Consider the following 23,369-nt stretch of genomic DNA (forward strand, 5'->3'; position numbering starts at 1 on the left):
AAGGACGAGAGGTTCACAGCTCCCAAAAAGAGAATGGCCTCATTAGAGACCCAAAAGACTCCTCTTGGCTGGAGTGGCTCATTTCTTTAACTTCGGAAATGTTGATCTGGCTCTTCAGCTAGCAGTAACAGGCAGTAGGCAGGAGAGGCAGATCTCTCTGGCTTCTCTTTGTCCAAGGACCTAAGAGACATGGATGATGATTTCTAAAGCAGGACTGGGCAGCACTGCCGTGTCATCAGCCTCCCAAAAGCCATATACCAGAGGCAAAGCGCATGGAACAACAAACATCGTAGCTGTCAACCGTCCCTTATTTGGCGGGGAAGGCCCTTATCCCAGCGCCGTGTCCCGCTGCTGTCCCTTACTGATGATGTCCCTTAAATTTCCCGGGTTTCAAAGGAAGCAGCTCCTTTCCCTCCCTCCCTGCCGGCCAGGGAGGAGGGAGGCTCCAACTGGGTTGCTTGGCTGCGTTGCTCACCCAATAAGGAGTCTAAGAACGACTGGGGGGTGGAGCTTGCATGCCTTGGGCCAATCAAATCGGCCGTGTTGCCTGGAGACTCGCCTTTGCTCAGCGCTTCCCAGCGGAAAGGTGACGGTGGTTTTCCTTGCTGCATCCCCTTTGCAGGGTTGCTGCGCTGTGGGAACCACCGATTGAGGCTTCATTTGGCTGCTGGCTGGGCTTTCTGCCTTTGGCCCGGAGGGGCTCAGAAGTTGAACACTCCTGTGCTTGGAAAATCCCTTATTTTGGCTGCTGATCCCTTATTTTCAAGGCCGCTGATCCCTTATTTTCAAGGCCGCTGGTCCCTTATTTTCAAATCTGTAAGTTGACAGCTATGACAAACATCGATTTTTTACCTCAGTACAGCAGGCTAGCTTCTGCACAGACTTATGCAACCTTCTCCATTCCCCACTCAGAGAAGCAAGACACAGTGTTCGGAATTTGTCAGGTGCATTTTGCATCTGGCTATCAGCCACTTGCGACCAGGTGAAGATGCACTAGGATGGCGCCTGACGTCACCAGCATCTGGAGGTGCATGCCTGGGGAATCATGGGACAGTTTTCACATTAACAACATATCTCATAGCAATCCACCTGGGATATTTTATCTGCACAATCAGAACGAACCGGATAGGTGGACTGTCCCTGGATTGAATGACATTTCTTCTTTCAGTTCTCAAAGTTCTTAACTCTAGCTAAAGGTTGTCTTCTCAATGAGCCAGACGTTTAACTGAGAATCAGTCACAGTCTGCCCGTCATTTGAAAAATAAGACTTTTTGAGATGTCCGGGCGCCCAAATGACGAATAATAGGCATTCTCTTTTGGCAACTGTCACACCCTGGTTTAAGTAGCCATTTGACACCTAGCTTATACAGTGGTACCTCAGGTTAAGTACTTAATTTGTTCCGGAGGTCTGTTCTTAACCTGAAACTGTTCTGAATGTGAAGCACCACTTTAGCTAATGGGGCCTCCTGCTGCCGCTGTGCCGCCGGAGCCTGATTTCTGTTCTCATCCTGAAGCAAAGTTCTTAGCCTGAAGCACTATTTCGGGGTTAGCGGAGTCTGTAACCTGAAGCATATGTAACCTGAAGCGTATGTAACCTGAGGTACCACTGTACAGTCATACCTTAGATCCCAAACGATTCTTCCAGTTTGCAAACGTTCTTTCGGAACCCGAACGTCCGACGGGGCTTCCGCAGCTGCTGATTGGCTGCAGGAGCTTCCCGCAGCCAATCAGAAGCCGTGATTTAGTTTTTGAACGTTTTGGAACATTTTGAACGGATTTTCGGAACAGATTCCGTTCAACTTCCAAGTTGAGACTGTATATCTGAGTTTCTAACACTGAGCAAGAGGCATATTGTTAATTGTTTCCCTCAGTTTCTAATAATAAAAAGAGCAGGACTGCAACCACCATGGCAGATTTCTTGGGGGGTGGGTCCTTATTTAATCTTCCAGGAGATTGAGAGAGAGTTGTGTTTAAATGCGAGACAACTCTGGGCAAAGGTGAAGGAGGCTCTGTGACTGAGGTCCTGCTTTGACTCTTCAGCAGCATGTTACACAAACATCTCCCTCTCCTTGCCAAGCCAGATTTCAACACAAGTCAGAGCTTCACATGCTTCTTTCCATCAGGGGAATGGGCCAACACAGCCTTGGCTGCCGTCTTCTGTGTCCTCATTCACCTTCCTCACGCTGCCCAGGCGAGAGGGAGGGAATTCTGCACAGAAAAATGGGGGGAAAATAAAAAATAAAAATCCCTTTAATATCCAACCATCTACCCTTGTGGTCCATTCCATCAAACAGCTGGGTGTCTGTGAACCTTCTGCGGATGCATTTCGACAAGCCACTATTCTGGCAAGCGGACGGGAGCTCCGCTGCGGATCTGAAAGTCATGGCTCTTCCACAAGCCAGCCCTGTGTCGCTGCTGTAAATAAAGCACACAGCATGGAACAGAGAGACGCAGCGGGCCAACTGGGCGAGGCAAAAGAGGAGAGCTGGCCTGCCTTTGGCGTCTTGCGCCAGTCAAGGACTGACAACCTGTGGGCATGTTTACAAAGAAGACCAGTGTTGAAATTCCCCAGGGGCCAGGCGCATTTTGTGACTGAGGCAAGTCCAACTGCAACCACATGGAGATCTTTGGAAAGCCAGGGTGGTGACTGACATCTCCATCTGGCTGGCCCCTCCAGCTTTCTTCAGCAGATAAGCCTATTTACTGCATTTATATCCACCTTTTCCTGCAAGGAGTACAGTGGTACCTCAGGTTAAGAACTTAATTCGTTCCAGAGGTCTGTTCTTAACCTGAAACTGTTCTTAACCTGAGGTACCACTTTAGCTAATGGGGCCTCCTGCTGCCGCCACACGATTTCTGTTCTCATCCTGAAGCGAAGTTCTTAACTTGAGGTACTATTTCTGGGTTAGCAGAGTCTGTAACCTGAAGTGTATGTAACCCGAGGGTACCACTGTACATGATTGACAACAACCCTGTGAGGAACGTTAAGAAACTTGTGATTGACTCCAAAGTCACCCAATGAGCTTCATGACTGAGTGGGGATTTGAACCCTGATCTCCCAGGTCCTAGTCCGACACTCTAACCACTACAGTGGTACCTTGGGTTAAGAACTTAATTCGTTCCGGAGGTCTGTTCTTAACCTGAAACTGTTCTTAACCCAAGGTACCACTTTAGCTAACAGGGCCTCCCGCTGCCACCGTGCGATTTCTGTTCTCATCCTGAAGCAAAGTTCTTAACCCGAGGTATTATTTCTGGGTTAGTGGAGTCTGTAACCTGAAGCATCTGTAACCTGAAGCGTCTGTAACCCGAGGTACCACTGTACACCCCCTTGGCTTCTTAGAGTACTTCTGCTATGGGGCAACTCTATAAATTAAGTAGGTAAACAAATATGGGGAGAAAGCAAAATTCACTTAGAGAAGGATCTGAAATATTTTCCTGGAAGCCTGAATTTGTTTTATTCGGGATTGTTTGATGTGATGTTTTAGTGTGTTGTAAACCACACTGAGAGTCCCTTGAGAGTCCCATGGACTGCAAGAATATCAAACCTATCCATTCTGAAGGAAATCATCCCTGAGTGCTCACTGGAAGGACAGATCGTGAAGCTGAGGCTCCAATACTTTGGCCACCTCATGAGAAGAGAAGACTCCCTGGAAAAGACCCTGATGTTGGGAGAGATGGAGGGCACAATGAGAAGGGGACGACAGAGGACGAGATGGCTAGACAGTGTTCTCGAAGCTACCAACATGAGTTTGACCAAGCTGCAGGAGGCAGTGGAAGACAGGAGTGCCTGGCGTGTTCTGGTCCATGGGGTCACGAAGAGTCAGACACGACTAAACGACTAAACAACAACAACAACAAACCACACTGAGATGTTTTTCTTAAAGTATAAAGCAGTATAGAAGTGATATGGAAAAAATCGTAACAAAAATAAATCTCATGGGGGGGAACGATGCCTAGATATTTTGTTGCGATGCCATTTGGCGATTTGTTTATTTGCCTGAGTTTCTAACATTGAACGCATTTCACAATCAAAACAATGCCAGAGCAACTTCCGCATAACATCCGAAGACAACAACAACACAATAGTAAACTGCAAAAGGCAACATTTCAGCTCTATAAATGTAACATGGTTACATCATACCTTCTGGCAACAGGAAAAATAACAAGGCAGGCTAATCGTTTTAGCTTTAACACCTCTCCCAAGCCATTGCTCACAGTCCCTTTCCTCCAGCGCTTTCTTATAAGGCTTCCAAAACTTTTTTCAAAGAGGGCCAGATTTGATGAAGTGAGCATGTGTGAGGGCCGACCAAAGTTGTTGATTTTTTTTTTTTAGGGTTGAAGTTTACCCCAGAGTTGTTGAGCTATTTTTTAGGATTGAAGTTGCTGAGATTTTTTTTTAGGATTTTGCCCCAGGACATATACTGCCACGGGGACCAGTTTGCATCAACCGGAGGGCCATATTAGACCCCCGAAACAGACTTTGGACATGCCTGGTATGACACATCTAAAGCCCCATTCTCACACTCGCAACCCCGATGCATGGAGAGGATGGACAGAATCTGACTTGCCATGCATGCATTCACAGAATCGTAAGAGCTAGAAGGGACCCGAGGGTCATCTAGTCCAAGTGTCTGGAGGCAGTTGGAGGATGGATGACCTCTAATGGAATGAATCCTGACAAGACAGAAGTACTGTTTTGGGGGGACAGGGGGCAGGCGGGTGTGGAGGATTCCCTGGTCCTGAATGGGGTAACTGTGCCCCTGAAGGACCAGGTGCGCAGCCTGGGAGTCTTTTTGGACTCACAGCTGTCCATGGAGGTGCAGGTCAATTCTGTTTCCAGGGCAGCTGTTTACCAGCTCCATCTGGTACACAGGCTGAGACCCTATCTGGCCGCAGACTGTCTCGCCAGAGTGGTGCATGCTCTATTATTTCTTGCGTGGATTACTGCAATGCGCTCTATGTGGGGCTACCTTTGAAGGTGACCCGGAAACTACAACTAATCCAGAATGCGGCAGCTAGACTGGTGACTGGGAGTGGCCACAGAGACCATATAACACACATCTTGAAAGACCGACATTGGCTCCCAGTACGTTTCCGAGCACAATTCAAAGTGTTGGTGCTGACCTTTAAAGCCCTAAACAGCCTCAGCCCAGTATACCTAAAGGAGCGTCTCCACCACCTTCGTTCTGCCTGGACACTGAGGTCCAGCGCCGAGGGCCTTCTGGCGGTACCCTCCCTGCAAGAAGTGAGGTTACAGGGAACCAGGCAGAGGGCCTTCTTGGTAGTGGCGCCCACCCTGTGGAATGCCCTCCCATCAGATGTCAAAGAGATAAACAACGACCTGACATTCAGAAGACATCTGAAGGCAGCCCTGTTCAGGGATGTTTTTAATGTGTGACATTTTAATGTATTTTTAATCTTTGTTGGAAGCCGCCCAGAGTGGCTGGAAAGACCCAGCCAGATGGGTGGGGTACGTACAAATAAATAAATAAATAAATAAATAAATAAATAAATGACAGGCTGTAGGTAACTATATAAATTCTTTTATTAAATTCTTTTTTTAATTCTTTTTTAAATACAATTCAACATATCTTATCAAAATATGTGCTTCTGTAGAACAACTTATCTCAGCTAAAGCATCCATGACAGATGGACATCTTGCCATAGGATCGCCGCCATAGGCATAACAAGTATTTGGGGGGGGGGGACTCAATGGAATGGCTTCAGAAAGACAGCACTTTGGATTTGGGCTGAAGGATAGATGCAACCATTTTTAATGCAGCGGCTTTGGCCTTTAAATAAAGTTGGTGATTTGAGCCCACCCAGAGATGGGTGTGGGCAAGATTCCTACATTGCAGGGGGTTGAACTAGATGATCTTCGGGGTCCCCTCCAACTCTACAATTCTATGGTTCTATTATTCTGCTAGGTTTGCATAGTCTACCTTTTGCCCAATCCAAACAAATTATTATCAGAGGCTGTGGCCAATTTCTCTTTCTGGCTGCAAAACTACGCAAGGAAATATCCCCCAGGTTAAACTTATCCTGCCTGGCCGCCGTTCTCATACATCGCAATTTTAATCTGTTTATGTCATTTATGTTTTTCAACTCACTCTTCACAGCCACATTTTAAGGTTTCATGTTGTGCAACTTATTTCAGATACCTCTGGTAATTTTGTATCGTTTATGTATTACAACCGAATTTAACGTATCTTCTATGTTATGATTTTACTTATACAGTTTCATTTTGTCTATGACTACATAGCAAACCATGTCTAATCTGTACTAGGCTTGTAAATAACCACTCACACAGGAAGAGCAGGAATGGTCTCCAGGCATGCTGGACTTTAAACTGGGTCAAAATGGGTCACTGCTTTTATTTCAATCCATTGTGACTTCTCCGGAAGGCTGATTAATCTGCCAGGTGTCATGAACATTTGACCGTTATGTAGTCAGAGACAGGGCCTTCTCAGTGATGGCACCTGGACTCTGGAATTCTCTCTGCTAGGAAGTGAACCACTTCTGGAGAGTGAAAACTGCCTTGTTTCTTCTGTTAGCCTTTCAACACTGAATTATATTATTTCCTTTCATCTATCCTTTCTTTAAAAAAAAATGTCGATGCTGGCTGTCTTACATTTTCCTTGTTTTGGTATGATTTTTTTCTTTAAAAAAGGAGGGGCTGTACGTATTTGCCCTGCAAACTGCTCTGGTAGAGTTTTTAACGAAATCCCACCACATACAATATTAAGAAATGAAGCAAAAAACAAACAAACCCATAAATCAGTAATTGTAAAGGGACCCCTGACCATTTGCTCCAGTCGTGGCCAACTCTGGAGTTGCGCCCCTCATCTTTCTTTATTGGCCGAGGGAGCCGGTGTACAGTTTCTGGGTCATGTGGCCAGCATGACTAAGCTGCTTCTGGAAAACCAGAGCAGCGCACAGAAACACCGTTTACCTTCCCACCGGAGCGGTACCTATTTATCTACTTGCACTTTGAGGTGCTTTCGAACTGCTAGGTGCTCAGGAGGAGGGACCAAGCAATGGGAGCTCACCTCGTCACGGGGATTTGAACCGCCGACCTTCTGATCGGCAAGTCCCGTGTCCCTCCATAAATCAGTAGAGATCACCAAATCCTGACAGGCCTCAGTACACAGCCCAAACTGGATCTCACCATGACCCTAGATTCAATGCTGAATCTAGATATGCTCTGCATGGGGGAAGATGGAAGAGGGGTACAAGCAAAGACCCTTAGACAGTCCCCTCTTCCACCTCTCCAAAGCCCTGCTGCCAACTTGCTTGCCTTCTCACCCTGTGCTCAATCCGGCAGTGAGGTGTAGTGATTAAAGGTGCCAGACTAGTTCCTGCGAGACACCGGGGCTCAAACCTTACTCAGTTAAAATGATCACGGGAGCCATTCACTGTCTCTTAGCCTACCTCACAGAGTTGTTGTGAGGAGAAAACGGAGAGGCTGAGAAGCAGGCAAAGCTTGAGCTCCTTGGGAGAAAAGATGGAATATAAATGTAATAATTAACAGCAAAAAATGCCCAGGGGGAGATTGTGCATGGCGGGCAGGGGCAGCCTGAAGGAGCGTCTCCACCCCCATCGTTCTGCCCGGACACTGAGGTCTAGTGCCAAGGGCCTTATGGCGGTTCCCTCGCTGCGAGAAGCCAAGTTACAGGGAACCAGGCAGAGGGCCTTCTCGGTAGTGGCACCCGCCCTGTGGAACGCCCTCCCACCAGATGTCAAAGAGAAGAACAACTACCAGACTTTTAGAAGACATCTGAAGGCAGCCCTGTTTAGGGAAGCTTTTAATGTTTAATAGACTATTGCATTTTAATACAGTGGTACCTCTGGTTGCGAATGGGATCCGTTCCGGAGTCCCGTTAGCATCCTGAAGCGAACGCAACCCGTGTCCGCGCGTTGCAATTTGCTGCTTCCGCACATGCCCGTGACGGCATTTTGAGCGTCTGCGCATGCGGCAAAACCCGTAAGTAACGCGCTCCGTTACTTCCAGGTCACCGCAGAACGCAACCCGAAAATACTCACCCTGAAGCTACTTCAACCCGAGGTATGACTGTATTCTGTTGGAAGCCACCCAGAGTGGATGGGGAAACCCAGCCAGATGGGCGGGGTATAAATAATAAATTATTGTATTATTATTATTATTATTATTATTATTATCCATGGGAAGCAACACCTGGGCTCCCTTGCAGAGGTTTGGGCCTCAGCAGCTGCCCAAATATTCCTGCTCCCCTTATGGAACTCTCCATCCTTGAAATAAGCAGGAACAGCCCAGTCTGCTTTTGCTCCAAAGCCATCCTGAAGGATTCACAGAACAGGCATCTTATGGTTGCTAGGAAACCAGAGGATGCAATTTCCAACCACCTTCAGACTGTGCTCTATTCCCCAGGATGGTCAACATTACACAGCCAGGCCTGGAGGTATCACCAGCACCTGTCACAAATGGACAGGTAAGAGAATGGACAGGGCAGCAGGGGCTGCTATAAGATACAGTTTGCATTAAAGGTAAAGGGACCCCTGACCATTAGGTCCAGTCGTGACCGACTCTGGGGTTGTGGCGCTCATCTCGCTTTATTGGCCGAGGGAGCCGGCGTACAGCTTCCGGGTCATGTGGCCAGCATGACTAAGCCGCTTCTGGCGAACCAGAGCAGCGCACGGAAACGCCGTTTACCTTCCTAAAGGAGCGATACCTATTTCTCTACTTGCACTTGACGTGCTTTCGAACTGCTAGGTTGGCAGGAGACGGTTTGCATTACAACCCTGCAAAATCCTTACAGTACAGTGGTACCTCAGGATGTGAATGGGATCCGTTCCGCAGCCCCGTTCGCATCCTGAACAGAACGGAAGATGCGATGGCACGTCTGCACGTGTCGCCGCTACCGCGCATGATGTCATTTTGAGCATTTGCGCACGTGCGAGCAGCGAAACCCGGTTGTAACGCGCTCCGTTACTTCCGGGTTGCCGCAGAGCGCAACTCAAACGCGCTCAACCCGAAGCGCATTCAACTCAAGGTATGACTGTAGTAGAAGGAAGAGAGCCTCAGGAACACTCACAAATTAGGGGAGGAATGGACTGAAGACATTTGGCATTTTGATTCACACAGATGCCACCTTTGCAGGAGGACATCAAATCATGGTTCCGTATCACAACCAGGAAGAGAAACCAACACAATTTGGAAATTGAAATTGCCAGTCAGAATGGGCAAGGAAGGAGGCGCTGGATTAAGCTGGCCTTGTTTACGTACTCAATTCACATCAGGCCAGAAAAAGCGTTTTCGACACAAACGAGGTAGGATTTTTTTTTTTATATGAGCTTGCAAAGCAGAGACGGCCACTGGAATAGGGTTAAATGACAGCTAGTGACACAGCCCAGTGCTCAGGTCTACACAAACTCAAAACCTAGGTTTTACTGGTGGAAACTGAACATGAGAGATCAAGATTCAAATCCCTGCTAAATTATGAAGCTCCATGGGAGGCAAATCACGATTCGACCTCACAAGGCTGCTGCAAGCATAAAATACATATACAAGCATCCTGGACTTTCAGGGGGAAATCTGGGAACATACCATTGCTACACAAGAGAAGATGAGCGCAAGAAGGAAAACAAATCGGAAAAGAAAGCTTTGCTTGAGGCCAGAGGAAAATACTCAGGACGTCTGTTGCCATTTTGGTCACAGAGCAGAGTTTGGTGTGAGGAGGATGGGGCAAATCTTCCATTTTGTGTTACGACAATCAGAGAACATAATCAACAAAACCACAAGACTTTGACATCCGATTTCAGAGGGATGTAGGAATTCAAAACGTTCAAATTTTAAAAGATTGCACTCCCCTCCTCAAAGTGTCACAGAGCACTAGAACTACTTTGAAATCCTTCCCTCCAAATATATAGAGACAACTTCTACGGAAATACGGCAAACTTTAAAAAATGCGGATCCTGCACCTTTATATATATATTTTCTGTGGTTGCATTCTGCAGAGAGCTCGTAAAGGTGCAAAAGCCGCATTTTTAAAAGATATATATATATATAATGTCTATTTTTATGCAAAACAAAATTATTGCAAAACGATTTTCTGCTTCCTTCCAATTCAAGCCGGTTGCGATTAGAAGTTTAAAGCAGAGATTTCACATAAAGGATGCATATTTTTACAGTGCAACCCTACTCCCTGAATTCAAAGGGGGCTTACTCCCAAGCTAAGTTATATTTGCAGTAAATAAAATTAGTGCTTAAAAAATAAGCGCATACAGGATGGCAGCCGTAAAATGATTACAAAAAAAGGAAATGCTTCTGTCACAGGAATTGCTGAATGACTAATTCTGTGGCTAATAAATATGGGCCGGCATAAACATGTCCCAACTTGTCAATTTGAAGTCGTTTTTAAGAGGTGTCACTGCAGACAAAATAATTACAATCCTTTCCCTACCTTAATTATCAAGGGTTTCCCTCCGATGCCATTTTGAGTTCGATCTTCAACTATGCTTTTGTCTTTTAATGTTTGTTTGTTTTTTAAAAAAATACAACACTGAAATGTCAAAATAAAAATTGAAAATGTGACCTATTATTTGCACAGGCAAGATTTTCCTTTTTTTAATTTTACTTCTGGTTCTTAAGGATGGAAGACTACCCATGGTACAATCCTATACATGCCTACCAATGTCTGCCTAACCAGACTGGATCCAGAAGTCATTGATTTTAGCAGGAGTGGAGTTAGCCACGACTAATTTCTTGGATTGCTTTCAACGGGACCTGAAGTGTAGCAAACTTAACCTGGATCCAGACCATAGCGTTCAATGGAGTTTGGTCCGAAGAAATCAGGCATAGGATTGCAGCCTAAAAAAAAAAAAAAAGTAACTGTTCGCTTTATTCTCGAGTGATTTCGGGTCAAACAAAATGCCCAGGCATTTTAAAAAATGGTTATTTACGGCCTCTCGAATTCTGCCTGATATAGCTGCTGCGTTATTTGGTATGGACATGTGTAATTTTTAATATGTATTTATATACAGTAAGACTCTGTTCCTGGAAAGTGTACAGGCGAAGGAGGCTTGCAGATATTTTAATTAAATAAAAATAATAAATACGCAAATCTCCTTGCAGTAAAGATGCAGTTCATTGCACGAGGAGGGGGTGAGCTAGATGACTTTAAGGCCTATGTCAGAAGGAGAAAATCCTTGTATTGTGTCTTTGGGGTTCTATTTTTTTGGGGGGGGTCTCGATTCAAGGTGGGGAGTCAGAGAGAGGAGAAAAAACATCACAGCCGACAAACGTGGCTGCACGATGGAAGCCCTAGAAACATCTCCAAGATTGCATCCGAAACTGTACTTTGGACCAAGGCAGAAGTGTTTCTTCCTATGGACGTGCGCGCGTGCACATCGGAAAAAAAGATGACGGCCCCGATCCTGCTGGAAGCAAAAACCCGTCCGAGTTTCCCCTGCGGTGAAGGGTGGACTACAGACAGAGGGAGAAAGAGAGAGGAGGAGATCCAAGTACACGATAAAGTTGCCCGATTCCAAAAGTAAAACACAACAGAAAAACGAGTTTTCCGGGCATCTCGCTAGCGCATATATATATATATATATGGAAAAGGGGGAGAATAGTCATAATATACACAAGGCCAGGAGCCGGAGATCTATATGTGGGGGGGTGGGAGGAAATGGAGGGGAGGATGGGCAAAGAAAGCAAGACGTGCCATTTCCCCATCCCTCCTCGAGGGTCCCCGATTTCTTTATTGATTTCGCCAGCACGGCTCTTTTCTTTGCGCGCTTCCAGCCATCGTGGCCGCGGGTCTCTCTCTCTCTGCATCCCTGTCCCTTTCTTCTAAACATGCCATTTAAAACACAAACACACATATATATAGTTAGCTAAAGAGCTTTGAGGAGGGAAGGGGGCGCGTGGGGTGGGGGCCAAATACGGGAGAGAGATATAAATATAGCACGGAGCAAGCCCTCTCCCCCCCCCTCGCTTCTTGCACGCACAAAAAAAGCACGCGGCGCGATTGCCAGACGCGGCCACCTGCAAACTTCTCGCTCGGTTTGTTTAGAAAGCAAAGCCCCATTAAATGACAAGGAAAAAGAACGCGGGGGAGGGGAGGTTTTCACTCTCTCTTTCTCCCCCCCCCACCCCGCATGCATCTGCAGCAACCTCCCCTCCCCCACCGCAAGCTTGACTTACCACGCATCTTTTTCCCCCCAGGCCACGCAAGTCTCCTTTTCTCCCCAAACAAATCCTCGAAGCGTTTTGCAAAGTTGCTGGCCGTTTCCGGCCGCGGCTGCCCCTTTCCTTAGATGTGCATGTGTGTTTCCAAAAAATAGAATATAAATCCGATGCACATATAAAATGCAAAAAAATCAAGAGCCGAGCGGGGGGGGGGGAGCAACGCAGGCCGCTGCCGCTCCGAGCTCGGCGGCTTGCTTGCCCATGTGCTCGACGGAGCACGCGCTCCGCGCTCGCCTGAATGGAACGTTGTGCAGGCAGGAGGACCTGTGACGTCACGGCCCCCAGCAGCTGATCCAGCCCCGTTGGCTGCGCTGCTTTTGCTGCTGCGCTTCGCCAGGCGCTCTGCAAGGGAGCTTGAGTTGCTTTTAGCGCTAGCAGAGCTTTGCATTCGCCTATATACATTGCGTAATGGAAATCGGAGAGAGAGAGAGAGACGAGCACGCGCGCAAACGTCTGCAGTTGCTGACTTTTATTTATTTATTTGTTGACTGGCCGACTTCTTTTCCTTTACCCACTCCTAACCAGGGCCGGATTTAGGTTGGATGAGGCCTTGAGCTCCTGAAGGTAATGGGGCCCTTTATATGTCCAGCTGTCCTTTGTCAACAACAAATTGTCACTGTTTTTTTGTTGAATGTATGCTATATGGTAATTTATGGAGCTAATAGGTATCTAAAGCCATTTGCACATATTGCCCTGCATCCAGTCCATGTAGAATGTAGGCACCCTATATATAGAAATGAGCAAACTAGTGATATTTTAGGGAGCAGGCTAGCAGGCAGGACCCATTACATACATCATAGGAGCCTACACAACACAAAACACTGTTGCTGTATGTAGATTTTATTTTATTTGTTTTTAATCTTATAATTTGGAAATGTACATTCAGGTTGCTTTTTCCTGTAATTTTTTGGGGGGGGCCCAAGAGAGTGGGGCCCTAAGCTATAGCTTGTTTAGCTTACACGTAAAGCCAGCACTACTCCTAACCCTTGCTCCTCCTGTGCCTTTCAACACAGAGAGAGAGAGTGCGCAGCTTGGCCTATGCTTTGCTTTCAGCTTAGCGTCGCGGTTGCAACCTGCTGATTTCTCAGATTCTCAACTGCAAAAGAAGAACAGAATGCATTTGGGTCTTTTTCAATGCTGTGAAGTGCCCTGTGATTTTCGGATGAAGGGCGGTATACAAATTAAATAAATATTATCAGTTCAGTCAGTTGGCAACCTTTGCTGCTAAGAAGAAGAGTTTGGATTTGATATCCCGCTTTATCACTATCCGGAGGAGTCTCAAAGCAGCTAACATTCTCCTTTCCCTTCCTCCCCCACAACAAACACTCTGTGAGGTGAGTGGGGCTGAGAGACTTCAAAGAAGTGTGACTGGCCCAAGGTCACCCAGCAGCTGCATGTGGAGAAGCGGGGAAGCGAACCCGGTTCACCAGTTTACGAGTCTACCACTCTGAACCACTACACCACGCTGGCTCCCACCACATTCTCTCCCTGGCTAACTTTCCAGGGAGGTGCTGCCTCGACGCGCAGGCGTTTTACCTCCATGGTGTCAAAAAGCTCTCCCAGTAGCAGTAATGGGAGGGGGAGGGAATTAAAGGCAGGTGGGTACAGAAGAGCAAAGTGCATCTCTGATAGGGTAAATGCTTGCTTACTTTTCTTCCATCGTGTACCTTCCAGGGGCATTCATGGCGTTCCCAGGCAGTTTCCTAGCCAGGCACAACCAGACTTGCATATGTTATAGGGGAGCATGCCCAGGAATGTGCTTGCAGGGAGCTGGCTTTAGGCAGAGAGCCTGTTGGCAAACCTGCTCTGCGCTACAAAGATGTCTGCAAACATGACGTGAAGGCTGGCAGCATCAACCCCGCCGTGTGGGAACCCCTTGCAGACAACCACAGCCAGCCAGGTCGTGCATCCACAGCAGTGACCAGAGGAGGAAAGACCGCTGGGACAAGCACAGAGAGATGCAGCAGCATTGTGCATCTGCAGCAGCACAATCTGATGCCTTCATCTGCCCCAGCTGCAACAAAACATGCCTCTCCTGTATCGGCTTGGCTTCACCCCCAAAGGCTCACTCCTCCATCCTCTCCCGAGACAGACGGATGCCAGCCTGATGACCCACCACTGCACAAACCATGCTGTCTCGAAGGGTGCATGAGCAGGCTGCTGTATTTGGTCTGGCCACTTGGCTCCAAGCTTTCCTATTTTATTCCCTGGGCCTGTCTTGATTTTCTGGTGATTGACCCTGGAAAGCAACTGTCTCCAGGGAGAAGAAGGGACCTCAGGCCCAGGAGCCTACTGCAAAACCTCCAGATCCTCTTATCTTTTCCCAGTGCAAAATCCTCTTATCTTTCTCACTGGTGCTGTTTCGCACCCTAAATATCTTCCCCTGGGTAGGCTTTGCCCTTCAACTCTGATCATGCTTGCTTGCTTGCTTGCTTGGATGGGAGACAAAGAGGCATGTGTGAGTCTGCATAGAAGCAAATCTACTGTACAAAGGTTATTTGCATATGTTGCTGCACCTTTATCGTCTAAGGGATGCGGGTGGCGCTGTGGTCTAAACCACTGAGCCTCTTGGGCTTGCCAGACAGAAGGTTGGCAGTTCGAATCCCCGCAACGGGGTGAGCTCGGTCCCTGCTCCTTCCATCCTAGCAGTTCGAAAGCACACCAGTGCAAATAGATAAATAGGTACCACTGCAGCGGGAAGGTAAACAGCATTTCTGTGCGCTCTGGCTTCTGTCACGATGCTCTGTTGTGCCAGAAGCGGTTTAGTCCTGCTGGCCACATGACCTGGATGCTGTCTGCGGACAAATGCCGGCTCCCTCAGCCTGAAAGCAAGATAAGCCCTGCAACCCCATAGTCGCCTTTGACTGGACTTAACCGTCCAGGGATCCTTTATCTTTTACCTTTATCCTCTGACTCCGCCCACTACTGACATGTGGCCCTCAGACTGAAAATGTTTTCCTGTCCCTGCACTATCTCTGTACATGTCTTTGCTCTTTGCAGAAATGTTGAGGAAGGGTGGCCTTTCATTGTTTTGAAAAAGTAAAAGCGGGTTTCTAACATTTTCAGAACTCAAGAAACTTCTAGGCAATACATTCAGGCACTATTCTCCCTTGCTTCTGTGAGAATCTAGCCTACTTCCTCCTCTTCTTGGTGTTTGTAGCCAGCAGTGCAGCAATAAAACAGCCGCCATATTTGCAAAGCTAAGCAGGATCTGGTCTGGTTTCAGAATGGATGGGAGACTGAATGCTGAGATTCCGGTGTTGCAAGGGGTTGGGCTAGTTGACTCTCAGGTTTCCCTTCCAACTTGACAGTGCTATGATTTCATGTTTTCACCCCATGGAAGACAGTCTGGAGGATCAGACTTAACACTTGAAGTCACAGCAAGGGCTAACCTTGAGGAAAGCAGGTCTCGCCAATTGAAACAGAAAAGAACAAAAAAGACTAGAGTGAAGCTTCTGTTGTCTAGACTTCACGGTTTGTTTTTAAGTCCTTTTATGCTCAGCTTCCCTGATAGTGAAGTGATTACTGCTCATAGAAACCAATTCAGTTGGGGTCCTGTTCCAACTCAAACACAAAAGGCAAGGACCACACTGTTTGTTATCTTTCTAAATCAGGGTTTGTTTGATTTTTAATAGGAAAGAAATTCCTCCCCCTACATTTTGTAAACATTTTTACAATTTTATTATTATTATTATTATTATTATTATTATTATTACTCGCCCTTCACCCTAAAGTCCCAGGCAAGGTTGCAACAATAATTACTCTGCCAATGCAGGTAAAATCCATCATTATAATATCTGTAGTGCAGCAGGTAGGATTTGGGGCTGAGAGTGGGTGTGTTATACCAGCCCTGCAAGCCTTTTCTATCCCACGAAGGAGCTCAAGGTGGCATATATGGCTCTCTGTGAACGGCAGAAGAATATATTCCCATTTAAGTTATATGCAGTTGGGCTTGGGTAGACTAGAGCGAGGAACAGGGAGCCTGTGGCCCTCTAAATGTGATTGGACATCAGCTTCTGTTGGACCCATTTAGCATAGCCAATAGCAAAGCATCATGGAAGCAAAGCATCAGGGACGCAGGTGGTGCTGTGGGTTAAACCACAGAGCCTAGGGCTTGCTGATCAGAAGGTCAGTGGTTCGAATCCCCGCGACGGGGTGAGCTCCCGTTGCTCTGTTCCTGCTCCTGCCCACCTAGCAGTTTGAAAGCACGTCAAAGTGCAAGTAGATAAATAGGTACCGCTCCGGCGGGAAGGTAAATGGCATTTCCGTGCACTGCTCTGGTTTGCCAGAAGTGGCTTAGTCATGCTGGCCACATGACCCAGAAGCTGTACGCCGGCTCCCTCGGCCAATAAAGCAAGATGAGCGCCGCAACCCCAGAGTTGTCTGCAACTGGACCTAATGTTCAGGGGTCCCTTTACCTTTATGGGAGCTGTAGTCCAGCAACATTTGGATGTTCGCAGGTGCCCCACTGACTTAAGGATGGGCGCAAATACAGTGGTACCTCGAGTTAAGAACTTAATTCGTTCCGGAGGTCCGTTCTTAACCTGAAACTGTTCCTAACCTGAAGCACCACTTTAGTTAATGGGGCCTCTCACTGCCGCCGCTGCACGATTTCTGTTCTCATCCTGAAGCAAAGTTATTAACCTGAGGTACTATTTCTGGGTTAGCAGAGTCTGTAACCTGAAGCGCCTGTAACCCGAGGTACCACTGTACTGCAATAAAAATAGCATAAACATCGACTGCATAGTTTGTGCCAGTATTAGCTTCCCCAGCTGACTTCTGCATGTCAGACTCTTGCTAATGACACAAGAGCGGCTTGGAGCATATTTCCTGGTTATTTGGCACCCTTGCCTCCCTATAACACCTGTGAGCCTTCTGAACAGAAGCTTAAAACCAAAAGCCAAACAGGTGACTATAATCAGCTAAAACTGCATCAAATGCACCCATCCGTGTTTGCCAAAACGAGTTCTGCAACAAAACAGAAATATTTTGCTGGAAATCTGGAAAGATCCAAAAGCTGTATGGTGACTGTTCACACCATGCATATGCTAGAGATTTTTACTTGGCTTTTAAATGAAGATCTCTCAAGAAATGGATTGGGAAGGATGGAATAGAGTAGCACAATTATCCTTTATTAATGACAGGAGGTTTTTGTGGGTTTGCCCTAAGGCAGAGTGAGTAAGATGCTTCAGGCTGCTGATTTTGGGTGCCATGAAACAGCAAGTACTTGTTAGTTACTTAAGAATATAAGAAGAGCCTGCAGGATCAGGCCAGTCATTGGCTCATCCCATTCAGCAGCCTGCTCTCACAGCAGTCAATCAGATTCTCATGAGAAGCACATAAGCAGGAGCTGAGTGTTTTTCTGCACCTGCTATTCAGAAGCTTTTGTTGTTGTTAAGCCCTTTAGTCATGGCCGACTCTTCGTGACCCCATGGACCAGAGCACGCCAGGCACTCTTGTCTTCTCAAGATGGTAGCTTCGAGAACACTATCCAACCATCTCGTCCTCTGTCATCCCCTTCTCCTTGTGCCCTCCATCTTTCCCAACATCAGATTCTTTTCCAGGGAGTCTTCTCTTCTCATGAGGTGGCCAAAGTATTGGAGCCTCAGCTTCAGGATCTGTGCTTCCAGTGAGCACTCAGGGCTGATTTCCTTCAGAATGGAGAGGTTTGATTGCCGGAAGAAGTATCAACAACTTCAGATATGCAGATGACACAACCTTAATGGCAGAAAGTGAGGAGGAATTAAGAACCTTTTAATGAGGGTGAAAGAGGAGAGGTCAAAATATAGTCGGAAGCTCAACATAAAAAAAAAACTAACATCATGGTCACTGGTCCCATCACCTCCTGGCAAATAGAAGGGGAAGAAATGGAGGCAGTGAGAGATTTTACTTTCTTGGGTTCCATGATCACTGCAGATGTTGACAGCAATCACAAAATTGAAAGACGCCTGGTTCTTGGGAGAAAAGCAATGACAAACCTAGACAGCATCTTAAAAAGCAGAGACATCACCTTGCCGACAAAGGTCCCTATAGTTAAAGCTATGGTTTTCCCAGTAGTGATGTATGAAAGTGAGAGCTAGACCATAAAGAAGGCTGATTGCCGAAGAATTAACATATACTTGGAGGCTTCAAAGCACATACATTGCAGTAATCCTTGAGTGTCAGCCAGGCGCAAAAAATGGCACCCAGACTTTTTGAGGTACCCAAAACAGACTTTGGACATACCTGGCTCAGTAGCCCAGCAATTATCATTTCCTTTATTAAACCACAGCTCCCAGAATTCAGGGAGTGGGAGGGAACCATGACTGCTTAAAGTGCTATCATAGATAGGGCTTTAAACACATGTTGTGAATTTGCTCTGTTACCTTTTCTCTGGGGAGTGGCAAAAGCTGCAACGCCACCTTTTCTGCCATCTCAGCTCCAACAGGACCATTACTCTGATGAAAACAGCGACGTCCTATTCAATAATAGTAATAATAATTTTCTTATTTATACCCTGCCCATCTGACTGAGTTGCCCCAGCCACTCTGGGTGGCTATAAAAAAATTAATTAAACATTAAACATTTAAAAAGAACAACTTTCCTATGCAGGGCTTCCTTCAGATGCCTTCTAAAGGTTGTGTACTTAACTTATCTCCTTGGCTCAGGGGGTCCCATAACTCCACAGCCCTCTGACATTTCTGCCATGGAAATAGGGACGTCCTAAGGAAAAGCGGGATGTTCCAGGATCAAATCAGAAACCGGGACGACTTCTGTAAATCCGGGACTGTCGCTGGAAAATAGGGACACTTGGAGGGTCTGCAGGACAGGAGACCCTTGACGGTTAGCAGTGGAGGGAATGTGGCCTGAAAATGAACCAAAAGGGGGGGGGCACAAAAAGGTCCCTGGGACAATAACACCGAAAGAGCAGCTCTTCTAGCCTGCCTTTCCTTTTAAGCAGGGGTCAGCAAACTTTTTCAGCAGGGGGCCGGTCCACCATCCCTCAGACCTTGTGGGGGGCCACACTATATTTTGGAAGGAAAAAAAATGGATGAATTCCTATGCCCCACAAATAACCCAGAGATGCATTTTAAATAAAAGCACACATTCTACTCATGTAAAAACACCAGGCAGGCCTCACAAATAACCCAGAGATGCATTTTAAATAAAAGCACACATTCTACTCATGTAAAAACACCAGGCAGGCCCCACAAATAACCCAGACATGCACTTTAAATAAAAGGACACATTCTACTCATGTAAAAACACGGATTCCCGGACCGTCCACGGGCCGGATTTAGAAGGCGATTGGGCCGGATCCAGCCCCCCGGGCCTTACTTTGCCTACCCGTGCTTTCAAGCCTTCTTAAATCTACTGGGAACAATAAACGCGCTTTCTATGAACCCGACTTCTGACTCATCCTCTTTAATTGCGGTTTGCAAGGACAACACATCCTGCTAACATCAAAAAAACAAAGCAAAAAACGGCGCTGAGCAAACATTGCCCCAGAATAAACCAGGGTGGATTTTGTTTGTTTGCTCGCTTGCCTCCTGACTCTCCCCCCGCCACTCCTCCCCCCCCACCCCCCACCCCAGTGCCACTGCGAAGCGTGTCCCCCTGCCACACCGCAGAATTGGGAAAGGAAGTGTCAGCTGGGCTTTGATGACAGGCTGCGGGTGCCTCGTTCTGTGATTAGACGCCTGCATGCATTAGCGCCGTGTGTAATTCGCCTCAAATGAAAGAGGCTTCCAGGAGGAAATTAAAAGGAAAGCCAAAGACCCGGCGGTTTGCCCCCATTTAATTTTGCATGATCAAAGCATGCATGCCTCCCAGGCGCAGCCAGGTTTTGTCATTTATTTATTTCTTTCCCTGGTGCGCGAGGCTGAGGAGGCCCGTGCGCCATGCAAACTAATAAGAACGAAATGCAAATGCGAGGCGAGCCCTCTTCCTCATCGTGCTTCTGTATACAGTGGTACCTCGGATTAAGAACTTAATTTGTTCTGGAGCATAGCTGTCAACCTTCCCTTTTTTGGCGGGTAATTCCCTTATTTCAGCGCCGTTTCCCGCTGCTATCCTGGATTGTTAGATATCCCCTAGACTGTCTCCAGGACAGGTGAGGCTGCTGATCCCTTATTTTCAAATCTGAAAGTTGACAGCTATGTTCTGGAGGTCCGTTCTTAACCTGAAACTGTTCTTAACCTGAGGTACCACTTTAGCTAATGGGGCCTCCCGCTGTCGCCGCCCGATTTCTATTCTCATCCTGAAGCAAAGTTCTTAACCCGAGGTACTATTTCTGGGTTAGTGGAGTCTGTAACCTGAAGCGTCTGTAACCTGAGGTACCACTGTATTACACCGGCGTAGCCTCTGCAGGAACTTAGGAATCAGCAGTCAAACCTATGCTCCCATCTAGCTCAATATTGTCTGGGGGCCTTCTGGTGGATTGATCAAGGCTCTGACGGACAGATTGATAACTGACTCATCACGGACACCTCCCTTGTTCTCTTAAAATGGCAGTAGCATCCACCAGAGAGGTGCCAGAACTAAGTTCCGCTGAGTTCCGGCTGAAAAAAAAAGCCCTGTTTATATCCCTCCCAGGTGGCGTACTTGGTTCTTCCTCTACCCAGTTAATCCTCTCAACAAGCCTGTGAGGTAGGTTAGGCTGAGAGACAGGACTGGCCCAAGCCCCTTACAAGTCTTATGGCTGAGTAGATGCTAGACGCAGGGATCAGCAAACTTTTTCAGCAGGGGGCTGGCCCACTGTCCCTCAGACCTTGTGGGGGGCCGGACTATATTTTGAGGGGGGAAATGAACAAATTCCTATGCCCCACAAATAACCTAGAGATGCATTTTACATAAAAAGCACACATTCTACTCATGCAAAAACACCAGGCAGGCCCCACAAATAACCCAGAGATGCATTTTAAATAAAAGGGTACATTCTACTCATGTAAAAACACGCTGATTCCTGGACCGTCCGTGGGCCGGATTTAGAAGGCGATTGGGCAGGATCCTGCCCCCGGGCCTTAGTTTGCCTACCCATGTGCTAGAGCAGCGGTTCTCAACCTATGGGTCCCCAGATGTTGTTGGACTACAACTCCCATCATCCCTGAGCTCTGGCCTTGCTAGCTAGGGGTGATGGGAGTTGTAGTTCCACAACATCTGGGGACCCACAGGTTGAGAAAGGCTGTGCTAGAGCCTTGGGTGCACTAGGTTTTTGTCCAACACTGTAACCACTACCCAACACTGCCCTTTCCTTACTAGACACCTGACATTATTCTACAGTTAAGGGTACGTATGACTTGTCTAAAGCTGTGCAGAGTACATTCCCGTAATGTTTCCCCCCCCCTTCCTGTGCTATTCCTGTCTTCCATACTCATGCGAATACGAAGGAAGTTAAAAGGGCTAATTAGCTGAGCAGGTTTACTTTCATCCCTTGAGACTCCTTAATAAAAGATCAAGACACAGCTAGTTTTCAACCGTCCGAAGACTAGGGTTTTTTTTAATCTCTTAATTCTCTGCATCTAAATATATTTTCCCTGCCCCACCTCTTCATCCTACAGGGTAATCAATATGGCACATCACTTGCAAAGAAAATTCCATGTGATCCTGGGGGAGAGTTGAGTGACACAAATACAAATAATGTCGTTTTAGGATTGCCAACCCATCTGGGGAAGTGGGGTGAAATCACTGGGCTGTGTTTTATCGATCCCCCAAGACCAGGGATCGGCAGCCTAAGGCCCATGGGCCACAAGCAGCCCACGGGGGTTGTTTAACCGGCCCATGAGCCACCCCCGAACTGAGCTGCCTGCTGGGCGAGTCCCCGTGCGCTGCGCTAAATTGGCGCAGCACAATGCAGGGACTTGCTTCTGCGGCCCCGGAAATTGCGTCTGCGCAGACGCAGATGCCAAAAATCGTGTCTGTGCAGACGCTGGAAATCGTGGGCGCAGGCGCGATCCAGCCCACGGAGGGATCTCCGCTGGAGTGAGCCGGCCCAGGCGAGATAAACCTTGCCAACCCCTGCCCAAAACCCACCTTCTTAGGTTGGAAGATTTGGGACAGACAAAAGAATTTCTTCACACATTGCACAAACTAGTCACTCCCATAAGAGGCAGGGGCCGCCCAAGCTGGGTGGCTTTGAAAGAGGATTAGGCAAATTTATGGAGATTGCGATCTATGGCTAGTAGCCACAATAGGTAGTAGCCACAATGGCTAGTAACCACAGTAGGTAGTAGCCACAATGGCTAGTAGCCACAATAGCTAGTAGCCACAATGACTATGTTCTACCTCCACTGTTGGAGCAGCAATGCTCCTGAATACCAGTTGCTGAAGTTGGGAGCACCCTTGAATTTTGGCTAGATTGTTAAGGGTGGCAAGAGTTGTTTGGAAGCCCTCATTCTATTTACAGAGGTAGATTCTCAAAGTGGTTTAGCAATACTGACCCTTACAAGTGTCCCTGTTTTCCAGGGACAGTGCTGGATTTACAGCCAGAAGCTATTCCTTAGGACACCTCTATTTCATCAGAAAAATGTTGGAGGGTATGGTAGGATGTCCCTATTTTCATTGGAGGGTATGGAGTTCTGCGACCCGCAAGCCAAAGAGATACGTAACTATGCAACCTTAAGAAGACCTCTGAAGGCAGCCCCGTATTGGGAGGTGTTTTTTTTTTTTTTAAAATGTTTAATATTTTATTATGTTTCTATATATGCTGGAAACCACCCAGAGTGGCTGGGGCAATCCATCAGATGAGCGAGGTATACGTAATAAAATTGTTGTTGTTGAATAAAAGGTAAAGGGTAAAGACCATTAGGTCCAGTCATGACCGACTCTGGGGTTGTGGCGCTCATCTCGCTTTATTGGCTGAGGGAGCCGGGGTACAGCTTCCGGGTCATGTGGCCAGCATGACTAAGCCGCTTCTGGCGAACCAGAGGAGCGCACGGAAATGCCGTTTACCTTCCTGCCGGAGCGGTACCTATTTATCTACTTGCACTTTGATGTGCTTTCGAACTGCTAGGTTGGCAGGAGCTAGGACCAAGCGACGGGAGCTCACCCCGTCACGGGGATTCGAACCGCCGACCTCCTGATCGGCAGGTCCTAGGCTCTGTGGTTTAACCCACAGCGCCACCCGCGTTGTTGAATAGGACGTCCCTATTTTCATTGGAGA

General features: G+C 47.3%; 1 long non-coding RNA gene across 1 annotated transcript in view; it reads right to left on the bottom strand.

Annotated features, from left to right (window-relative positions):
• LOC128417080 (uncharacterized) overlaps positions 1 to 12,472 on the bottom strand; it is a 149,118-nt gene extending 136,646 nt beyond the window's left edge. The window contains exon 1 of the long non-coding RNA XR_008331375.1: positions 12,185 to 12,472. This is a non-coding gene — a long non-coding RNA (uncharacterized LOC128417080). The remainder of the gene's footprint in view (positions 1 to 12,184) is intronic.
• Positions 12,473 to 23,369: the final 10,897 nt, after the last annotated feature.

The sequence above is a fragment of the Podarcis raffonei genome, chromosome 7, assembly GCF_027172205.1.
Source record: "Podarcis raffonei isolate rPodRaf1 chromosome 7, rPodRaf1.pri, whole genome shotgun sequence".
Lineage (NCBI taxonomy): Eukaryota > Metazoa > Chordata > Lepidosauria > Squamata > Lacertidae > Podarcis > Podarcis raffonei.